The following is an 11,423-nucleotide window of genomic DNA, read 5'->3' on the forward strand; positions in this document are numbered from 1 at the left end:
ACTTTAAAACCATTTCAGATGTTTTGTTCATACTGATTCCAAGTGGATTCCCTAATGACAAATTAGCAATTTCTGATGATACAAAGATGACCACTGGAGCACTCATTACAGATTCTGGAAGTCTTCTGCAAAGCTAACATCTAATCTGAGTCAGGTCACAGAGTAATGTAATGCAAATGCAATACATCCAAAACAGGCTGAGAAAACAGATTTAGCCTCAGTGACATGTGGTCAAATGCTAAATTAAGAGAAAGGTCCTGCTGGCTGACAGGATCTGGGAGAAAATTGTCCTAGGATTGAGACAAATTCTCTGGGGGAGATTTCTTTCAGTGTTCTATAAACTGTCACAAAACATGTCTGTCCTGAATAACATATTATTGTGCAGAGATCTTCAAACTGATACCTGGGGGATGTATGGGACATACAGTGCCATGGCCAGACCCATGGCTGAGCTGAAGTTTTCTCGTAGTGCCTTACTGTGTAGGTATATCAGTTTGTCTGGGGGATCTTGAAGATGCTGCTATATTCTGGGGTATGGATAATCCTACTGTGGCATTATCCTGAGATTAGAAGGCCCTCATTGTCTAAGGTGTGTGTTTAGCATCAGAACACATAGGAATAAATCTTAAGGAAGAATCCCGATAGACTGTAAGATCACTGACATTTAAATTAGCAGCTACTTTAGTTACTTTTGTATTAGGCGTTATTGTCACTAGAGAACCCTTTAAGGAGGATCTGCCAAGAGTGATTATTTTGGGGCAACTTACCTTTTCTGAAGCAATAGCAATAAGAGTTTTTGGTGAAAAGGTTACAAATAAACAGACTATCACAGATTTGACAAAGTTTGACTCAGGTCTTGGGGCTTCCAAATGGAGATGATTTTCTATAGGAAAAGAAACATGAATTAGACTTAAGAAGAATATAATGCCTTTTAAACTTACAGGGACTACAGCCTAACACATCTAGTTTCAAAAGTTAAGTCTTGATTGTTTCAAGAATGTAAAGAATAAATCCATCTGGGATGGATGAAGACTTTCAATGAAAAAAAACAAAAGAATACCACTGAAAATGGTTTATATTTAATTTTAGTTGAAACAACATGACAATGACTTTCTGATTTGGGTTATTTTTTGTATTTCAGTCAAGTTCTTTCATCAGTGATGTTCCCAACACCAAGTCAGATGTAGGCCTTTGGGGTTAAGGTGAAAACCTTGTCCTTGTTTCTTTGAAAGCACATGTAGACCATTTGGTAATGAAGTGACTATGGAGGTGTAGAGGATCTGTTCATTACTCTTGTCTCAGGAATCAGGGGTTTACGAGTAGCTGTAATAGATGCATCCAGTTTTTATCTTCCTAAGAACTGATTGGATCCGGAGAATAAACAGAAAGATTCTTAGGCAACTTTCTTTCCATGGTAGCAGGAAGGCAGCTGGCAGTGACTCCAGCTTGTGCAAAGTGCAAAAGAGCTATGTGCATTTGTTGGATGGGAAGAGAGCTACCCAGTGTCTCTCTCGAAGCCTAGACATACTGGCCATAAAGAAAAGCCTGGTCTCTTCTGACCTCATGCAAAATGGACATGGGAAGAAATGAGGAATGTTCTCTGCAGGATATTCTGAGGAAGAATATACATGGAATAAGCTCATCCTTTCATCGTCAAGAGGTAACTTGTGAAAGGAAGCAGTTTTAGTGTTGCCTCCCTTGAAGGTTTGATGTTAATGATCCAGTAAGAAAAATGAAACATAGAGCACTGCAAATCCCACTACCAATTGAATGCTGTTTTGCTAAATATAAAGGGCTCTGTCACCAGAGCTGAAAACACCTTGGTATATACTGATATCTCAGGGACTACAAGCAAATGTGCTAATAGTTTGGTGCCAGAAAGTCAATGATAAAGGGAAAGAGATCATTATTATAAAGTTTGAGTCCTTAAACAACCTTTTGCAACAATGCCCAGCATTCTAGCTGCCAGGAAGTCATGGGATCCACGTGTTGTGTTACTGCCTTTTGCCTCCCACTTACAGAGGAGAGTTGGCTAAGTGTTGTGACCCATACTGCAACAATATAGGTTGTTTGCAGATTAAACATGTCTTCAGTTTATCCTCAAGGGTGATGCCCAATTCTTCTAGGTCATGCCAATGGCAGCCCTCTTCCTAGGACTAGCATAGCTACTGAAACAGGTTATGACATCTTTGTATGGTTTTCATTTTCATTCTTTGTGTTCAGATACAGAACAATGAAAATGCAGGGACTCTGCCAGGTCCTTCCTTCACAGCACTAACTATGCAGTGCAACACGAAATGCAGTTAACCTGCAGACCTCCTAAGGCTTTTCTCTCTACAGTGTCTTCTTCTTCCTGAACTCTTCTGACTAGCTCTACAAGAAGTTAATCTTGTCTCAGCTAAAACACACAAAATCAAATCTCCCAAAATAAAGGAGACTCTAATCCAACTAATTTTAATCATCACTCTTCCTTACATTATTCCTCTGCTGTCTGGGTTTAGCTTTCTAGTTACTCTCATTTTCATGCAGTGCATCTTCCATCACCTGGCTTAGCACTTGTACTAAGATGCGGGATGTAATCTCACAGGAGGTTTGCTTTTTGGTTGGAGAACCTCTCATCATCCGGACTTCCTTCCCAAAGTGAAAGGAGTCAGTCTGTGCCCCAGTGCTCAACTGAGCTCTTTAAGAGCACCTTCCCGTAGTCCTGACACCTAGTACATATGCAGTCAATAATGCCTTAGATGATTTCCTGCTACTGGTAGATTGAGGATGGGAAGCAGTCTTTTACGTTCCATAGGACAAGAAGAATAATCAATGAAATCCACATCCTGAAGTGGATGGGAACATCAGAAAACAGAATCATGAGAACAGCTCAGCATATCGTGCAAAGGAGGAGCAAAGTGGCAAAAGCTGTTCTAGTAAACTTCTATTTACTGGCACGTTATTGAGCAATAATTATGGTAACGTGTCTATTCATACTTACATACACAGATTCTCCCATGTATGCACACAACCAAAAAGCAGTCAGAACAGGGATGTGTTTTGCAGGTGGTGTTAAGAAAGGGATAAATATTGTAGGGCTCTCAGTTTGTAAAGTCACCGCTGTTCTTCACAGTGCTCTCAACAGCAGCTTAAGAGCCAAATCTATTTAAAAACAGTAAATGCAGAGAAGTGAAGTTGCCTTTGGTTGTGCTGTTTTTCTCTTTCCCGTTGTAGCTTCCTCTTTCTCTTCACCAGCTCAGCACTGCTGGCAGCTTTTTATAAACCACGATTCCTACTGCTGTCAGCTTGTTTGGAAACTACATGGTGAGCTCAGTCAAGCAGCTACTGCTGTGGGTTTGTGTTTAATTGCAGACCGGATTTGCTTTAAATTCCATACCTACCACCATAATTTTCATTCCAAAACACTCAAAGAGCTCTACATATTCAAAAATATTCAGTACAAAGCCGAATTTTGCACTAAATATGTGCAGTTATGTAGCATAAACTGAAAGCATAAGTGCATTCCCATAAAGATCAGTAAAGAACTGCACAATGCATATGGGAGTGGTAGCTTCTGGAAGGTTAAACTGTGGCAGGGCCATCAGTAATGCTGGGTTATTCTAGGTTGAGAGTAATTTGCCCTGAGTGTGTAAAAAGGATGTTGTGACCAGAGCAATAGCTGTGAAGCAAAAAGCCATATTGATAAGATCTTTCTTTGTAGAGGAATCTTCTACAATACCTCAGACATCTTTAACACCAGAGACAGGGGGGTGGGTGAGTAGAGTGCTGTCCAGAAAGATTATGATTACATGAATAATTAGGAATAAACCAGTGAAAAAGCTTCATCTAGCCATAACATCAGAGAGATTACTAGGAAAGTAGGCAGAAGAAATAACAAGAGAGGACCAGGAGTGGAACTTAGGACACACTGTAAGTTGACATAGTGATATAAACAGTACCAGCACTCCATATGTCTTTGTTCTCTGCTTGCTGCTCCAAAGGCAAACTTTGCCATTGGTTTGGTGGATAAACTAACTTGGAACAGACACATTATATTACTTCTCACCACAGATGAATTCCTACAGGACTGAAGGATGATGGCAAGATCATGGCTTGAGGCAAATGGTACTTACAAGAAAAGCCATACAAAGAAAATAAGTTCAGAGGTTCCTCTATTGGGCTCAACAACTTGTTTACTTGCAGATCTCTAAAATGCTTCCATGTAGGTGCAAATATACATGCAAGTTACAGGATCAGTTTAAGCCCACTGATAACAGGGTCACTTTTTGTTATTATTCTCAAATCATTCAGAAGTACTCATTGGACTTACAGTGGTCTGTAGACCATGAGTTGAAAAGTCACTAAATCATGAGTGGAAAACATAGGTCTGAACATAGTACTTTTACTACTTAATTTAATTTCTGTATTACTGAATTAAATGAAAACATCATTAATAGGAGGCTGCAACTGCAAATGATGTAAAATTCTGTCACTTTTTCAAATATACAAGCAAGTACTTGAAGTTTAAATAAACAGCTAAGGATTTGTATGTAGGTGAGGTCTGTGACTGATGAGACAAAAAACTTGAGAAAGCCCAGGAAGTGAGAATAAGGTGGCTGGAAAAGACCTGAAGCTCTATTTATCACTAGAACACATTTTATCAGCAGCTTTGCCTATATTCATCCATGTTGTACGTGACTGCATGTAGTCCTAATAGAACTGTAACCCTTTCTGACCATTATCAGTCATAACAAGACCCCCTTAACAGACAAAGACATTGGAAAAGTCTGTCCCTTTCTCAGCTGGCAGGAATCCTGCAATCCGGGGACAGACAGTCGAGTTATAAATACTCAGCCGTGGCTCCATTTTGGTGTCTACTCCTCTGTCTCCTGCCATCTCCTACTGAGAAAAGAACCATTTCCCTTTTCTTAATGACCACTAAAATCATTTAGGGAATTTCCAGCACACGGTGTACAGATTCTGATTCACTTTTACCCCAGAAAATGTTTAACTCCTTCTGGGAATTATTGTGAATTGATCCAGTCCTACAAACTAAGGTATCTCAAGTTCCTTTTTCCCTTTTTCCCTTTCAGCTGTATATGAGCATTTAGCATCCAAAGTATTCTGCTCCTCTGCACCTCTCTGTCACTGCAGTGAAATCTTCTTAGTCATATGATTCTATGAGACCCTAGGCTCTCACACTGTCAATTGGGTCAGATATGTGGATGTTTCTTCTCTTGAAATAGGAAGACAATTCTTTTTTTCTTATTTTCTAAGACACATAGAATCATAGAATAGTTCGGGTTGGAAAGGACCTTAAAATCATCAAGTTCCAACCCCCCTGCCATGGGCAGGGACATATGTACCACTTCGCTTACTCTTTTGTAACATTCGTGTTTCACTGCTACTACTAATACAATATGGTCAAAAAAAAAAAAAACCCTCTCTGTTTTCCTTCCCTTCTACCTCCTTTTAGCAAAGCTATTCTTCTTGCTGTTGCTGTCACTTGGGTGTTGTCTCTGACATTATGCCAATACACAAGCAGGCTTTGTCAAGGATGTGCAGTTTCCTCTTGCAGGCCACCTGTAAGATAAATTTTTAACGTGTTCCTTCCATGGCCTAAGCTGTCACCCAGCGATGGCCTGAACCATGGCAGTCTCCACCTCTCTGGCCCGCCTGGCTTCAGACTCTCTGTTCCGTTTCTCTCCCTTCTCCATTGTAAAGGGAGACCAAAATAGTGTTCAAATGCTGTCTTTTGTATTTCTCCACTATATTGCTCTCGATTACCACATCAAAACAAAACGTTGAGGTCCTTTTAAGACCCTTCACACAATTGGTCCTCCCTAGTCTTTGTTTAATGCATGATGTAACACAATAATTGGCATAAAAAGAAGAGTTAAATACAGTTCATTACAGTCAAATGCTAGATTGTAGGTACAGAAAATCGCTTGTATTAAAAAAAAAGATTGCAAAATCAGAAAACCAATAACCGCAATTTTGAGAACAGGAAGGAGGAAATAAAGTATCCACTCATCATCCAGCAGAACAACTTTACAGAAAATATAGTACTAAAACACAGAGCAAAACACCTGCAGCCAAACAAAAAATTACCAGCTCCTTCAATGGGCCTGCAGTCTTTATGTGGCTGAGGTAGCATTAATAAAAGCAGGGAGCAAACTGTGCTTCTAAACAATTGAGCAGCTTAACATGGAGCTACTTATCTCTAGACTGCCAATTTTTTCTATCAGAAGATAAGTGAAAGATGACAGTTTCTTACCAAACCCTGCAGATTTCAAGGCAACAAAGCAAAAATGAAGCCTAAATAATCTAACTGGATGTGGCAGATAGTAAAGATGATCTAAGATTACAAAAGGATGAAACGTAATTGATTCAAACACAATTTCTCTTAGCAGTAATTACTTCTGGAAGGAAAAAGCTTCTATAGATAATATATTCCAGTGTGTCATATGCACTTGTCCTAGTCGCACGCATAAAGCTCTGACATGAGGCTTGCTTGCATGCTTCACCTCTTGTACAGCCAAACATCTACTGTGAGGATGTGTAAAGAACACTGGCTTCTAGAGCTCCAGTTCCTCTGTTTATACAACATTCCAGACACAAAGTCCTTGTGAAAGTGGTGGCAGAGAACAGGAAGTGCAGCTGTAAACCCACCAGGTACCTAAAGATATGTTTACCTGTGAATAGTGGTTTTCTCTTTAGAATTCTGACACATTACTACTAAGAGATATAATCCTACTAAGATGTAAGTCTGGAAAGTATTATTTACATTAGGAGAGCAAGACTTCTTCTCAGCTGCACTCTCAGAAAGAACTGCTGTCTTAATATCCAAATCAAACTCCATACAGCAGGCACAGCTTTGTGGAGGTCACTACACAGCCAGGGGAAGAATCTTCTCTAAAGGTGGATGCAGATTAACAATTTAGTTCAGATCATAAGTGCACTTCTAAAATTAATCTCACGATCGTCCCCACTTATTGTTCTTAAATTTGAACCACATAGCAGTATTAGAGCACATAAACTGGATTCTTTTCATATGAAACTGAAGGTGAGGCTCAGGACTAGCTGTAAACGGGAATTCAGTCCATGGCATCAGACTAGAGACAGTCTGAAGTGACACCCCCTAAAAGAAAACCAGGCTGGTTGTTGAGCCTTCATCAACAACTTTTTTTCTCTACAGATAATGCTCTCCTGAAGTCATATATCAGATGCAACTTATTCTTCCAGCTTAATTTTCACTATTAATGTATCTGACTGGGGGGTGGGGGGTGGGTGAGTGGGAGACACCCACAGTTGGGACTGTAGGTTGAAGGCACAAGTCTATGAAGGTGTGGTAGACTATACTGCTTGCATCTTACTGGTGCTAATGGTAGATTGGATGTAGACTTCAAGAGTACATGGTATTAGAGCACTGCTCCATGTCATTTGCTTGAAATGGTACATGAGTTTGGATGACTACAAATGAGCAGGAACATATAAACTGAAAATCTATTCCCTGCAGAATGCAGAAGATCATTAAAAACTGTCACCAGATCTTACAGCTATTTGAAAATGCCTTAAAGCCAAACTAAGTTTTTCCCAGTAGATTATAAAATGTAGCTGAGATGTAAACAGATCTTGAAGCCAAATAAATTGCCAAAGGGACATTTTCTTCTTTGCTGAATTCAGCTTTATGGACAGCCTCAAAGCTACTAATAAAATGAGAAATAAGTGCTTTTTATTTCTAAAAGTGGTTGTATACCATAATGATTCTTAAAAATTCCATGAGGCTTTCTGGATTACTACTGACTCAAATTATTCCTCTTCATCCCAATGAAAATAGGTATCTTCATTCTGCTATGGATTTCATCTAGTCTAAGCTTGAAAATCTTTGTCAATATAGCAAAGTTAGTTCAGACTGTGATATTTTAATGACATTTCCCACTGGCAAAAGCCCTTATAGAGATGCTGTTACATAAAACTCAGGAAATCTTGAAAGCTGGACTGTCAAAAGCACCTTTTTGCCACTAGGAACTTTGTCAGCTCTAGGTGGGGATGCCCACCTAGTGAGGAAAAGTCTTTGTTCAACTGTAGCTATGGTAATAAACCTGTGGGTATCACAAGGGTGCATCAGTGACTGATAATGTGTAACAGTGGAAAGGGAAGCACATATTTCAGTGAAGTCTGTGTTCAGTCTGTTAAGGATCCTAAGGTGATGCTCCACATGAGAAAAAGTGGTAACAAATTCTTCTCAGCCAGTAACTTCCAGCAGCCATTTTTGGGCTCTTACCCTCTCGTTATTGAAAAATGTAACAAATATATCTCAACTCTTATCTTCAGCTCAGTAGCTTATGTAACAAAGAGTTAAATGTAGAGGATCGTGCTCAAGAACTCCAGACCCCCCGGTTCCACAGTTGGAGAGACCCATAGGCTCTCTTAAGAGAAGAGGGCATGTCATCTGAATGGATATTCAGTGTTAAAGGATAGTGTACAAGACCCATAAACCTTATTACCTCAGCATAAAACAAGTTCAGTGGAAAACATAGCTCTGGGAAGAATATGGAACATATAAGGGAATCCTTGCTTAGAGTTCTTGTCTTACTGCTACAAGAAAACTCAGTAGCAGAACAGTAAACACCTGCTTCTGATTTAAAGACTTCAGGATGAGTGATGTTGTATGTGGTTTTAGCAGGGTGAAAAATTACCTTCTGAACACCAAACAAGGTTTGAGGTAGCGGGACCTCTCTGTGATGTGGCTGCGAGTTGAAACCCTTTTGCTTTGCTAGCTTGTGGTTAGAAATAGCTTGAAGAATAAATGAGTAAAGGTAGGGGAAGAGCTGTTTCAATAAGCTGCACACAGTGAGATGATGCTTAGAGGGAAAATCTCTCAGATTAATATGAATTTTAAACATTTTCAGAAATAATCATTCAGAAACTTAATCTTTCAACTCAGCAGGTTTTTCTCTAGTTCTCCAAATTCCCAAAATGGAGGAGGATCCCTACCCTACTTCAAAAGCTTTTCTGAAGGTCGGATTACAACTCTGTGAGTAGCAATTCACATCATATGCCTCTGAAAATCAGTTCTCTACTATTCAATCATTTGATAACTTCCTCTGTTTTCAGCATATAAGTCATCTAATAAGGTACTGCAATGTTCTGCGCCAGAAGTATCATCTCTAATAGGCCTTCCTTTAGGAGTAAGAAGATGCTGTGATTACAAACATAGGGTAAACCACCCTATATGCAACAGTAAGAAAGTAATCTGTGTTGAATTTTAGCAAGATTGTTACTAGTAATGTTCTTATACAAATATGATAGTGTAAACAAGCATTTTGTTTCAGTTTTAGCATTTCGGTTTATAGAAATAACCCTCCTTCTTAGGAAGCTTATTAAATTTCTGGACTTTCTGCTGGTGCTCAAGCTTTATGGTACATTCTTTGGTTCTAATTCATCCTACAGAGAACCAGTTTCATTCTTCATCTTGACAACCACAGTACGCTCGTGATTACCCCCATGTTAAACCTGGTTGATAATGGTGGCAATCTAGCATTCCCTGAGTGCAGTAAGGCTGGTGCAATATATCTATCCTTATTAGGTAATTTCCTGTGCTATGAGACAGTGCAGAAATATCCTCCAACATATGAAATATAGTTGCATTCCACTTTAATAGTAAAATACTACGCTTTTAAACCTCTCAGTAGCTGCTCAAGCTATCTTTCAGTATGATGAATCAGATAGCATATCTTTCTTCTGAATAGCCTTTTTAATAGAGACACAATTTCCATAATTACTTTTATCACCTATCTAATACTCACTTTGAGATTTGTGTATGCTATTGTTCACTCCCTTGTCCTCTGTTTGCACTGAATTTTATCATCAGGACTGTACTTTGCTTCTCTCCTTTCTACCAGGGTGGTTCTGATCACTACCAGGCTGGTATCCAAGAGGAGACTTGAGAACCATCTCAACCACCAGAAGTGGAATGTTTAGCAGCTTGCTTATTTCTAGGTTAAAGTCAAGATTTCATAGAATCATAGAATAGTTAGGGTTGGAAAGGACCTTAAGATCATCAAGTTCCAACCCCCCTGCCATGAGCAGGGACACCTCACACTAAACAATCTCACCAAAGGCTCTGTCCAACCTGGCCTTGAACACCGCCAGGAATGGAGCATTCACAGCTTCCCTGGGCAACCCATTCCAGTGCCTCACTACTCTAACAGGAAAGAATTTCCTCCTTATATCCAATCTAAACTTCCCCTGTTTAAGTTTTAACCCATTACCCCTTGTCCTATCGCTACAGTCCCTAATGAAGAGTCCCTCCCCAACATCCCTATAGGCCCCCTTCAGATACTGGAAGGCTGCTATGAGGTCTCCACACAGCCTTCTCTTTTCCAGGCTGAACAGCCCCAACTTTCTCAGCCTATCTTCATACAGGAGGTGTTCCAGTCCCCTGATCATCCTCGTGGCCTCCTCTGGACTTGTTCCAACAGCTCCATGTCCTTTTTATGTTGAGGACACCAGAACTGCACACAATACTCCATGTGAGGTCTCACAAGAGCAGAGTAGAGGGGCAGGATCACCTCCTTCAACCTGCTGGTCACACTCCTTTTGATGCAGCCCAGGATACGGTTGGCTTTCTGGGTTGCAAGCGCACACTGCCATGGTATGAATAAAATAAGAATGAAACGCTTATGTATCAACTGATGCTGGTGAGTTAATCTCCCATCATGTTCTTGATTTTATCCCATTGCCAATATGGTTTGCTCACTGAGTTCCTTTAGGGTGAGGAATGAGAGGAACTTGTGAGCAGCCTCTGGTTTTACCAGTGTACAAGGAAGTCTGTAGTGACTGAAATTCCCCCTCACTCATAGACCCAGGTGAGTGGTGAACAGGCTACTTTCAAAAGCAGAACCTGTGGCACATAGGCATAGATTGAAGGGGAACAACCCAGACAAAGCAACTGCTTTTTCTAAGGCATTAGTAACTAACTGTGAAGCAAGAAGGCATTTTGTAGAATGAGAATGCTCTCCCTTTGTAGCAACACCCTATCCTCTGCATCCTCCCCTACAGACAAGTTACCCCTGCCAGAACCTCAGTATAAAAGGCATTTGTTCAATGCAGCCAAATGCAAGGAAAACAGTGGGATAAAGTCTAGGAAGAACAGCATGAGAGAAGAGCTAACACAAAATCTCTATGAGAAATTCCAGCACCTGACTGTTTAGATACAAGTCTACAAATTTTGTTCTCTGCTGTTAAAGGCAGTCGGGATCTGAAAGATGTCACGTCATTGCATGGGACACGTAATACATTCTCTGTTTCCCCACTCATTTTCTCCTTGCACGAGCTAGAAAAGAAAAGAAATCACAAAAACCAATGAAAGGACTAAGTTTCTTTCACTAAATAATTTTGCTCTATTGCAAAGTTTACGAAAAAAGTCTCACAGG

Source organism: Neopsephotus bourkii, unplaced genomic scaffold (assembly GCF_033783945.1).
Source record: "Neopsephotus bourkii isolate Nb327-2 ecotype Australia unplaced genomic scaffold, CSIRO-AGI_Nbou_v1 NB_1825, whole genome shotgun sequence".
NCBI classification, from domain to species: Eukaryota; Metazoa; Chordata; class Aves; order Psittaciformes; family Psittacidae; genus Neopsephotus; species Neopsephotus bourkii.